This window comes from Triticum dicoccoides, chromosome 4B (assembly GCF_002162155.2).
Source record: "Triticum dicoccoides isolate Atlit2015 ecotype Zavitan chromosome 4B, WEW_v2.0, whole genome shotgun sequence".
Lineage (NCBI taxonomy): Eukaryota > Viridiplantae > Streptophyta > Magnoliopsida > Poales > Poaceae > Triticum > Triticum dicoccoides.
In genome coordinates this window covers 409,575,148-409,575,393 of record NC_041387.1, presented here as the reverse complement: position 1 = coordinate 409,575,393, position 246 = coordinate 409,575,148, and positions in this window count along the sequence as shown.

Sequence of the window (246 nt, the reverse complement as noted above, 5' to 3'; positions counted from 1 at the left end):
ATTGGTGATGGAGGATGGTTGATGATGACGACGGCGACGAATCCCCCTCTCTGGAGCCCCGAACCGACTCCAGATCAGGCCTCCCGAGAGAGATTAGGGCTTGGCACTGGCTCCGTATCGTAAAACGCAATGAAACTTTCTCTCTAATTTTTTTCACCGCGAAAGCAAATATATGGAGTTGGAGTTGAGTTCGATGGACGTCCAGGGGGCCCACGAGGTAGGGGGTGTGCCCTAGGGGGGGGGGGG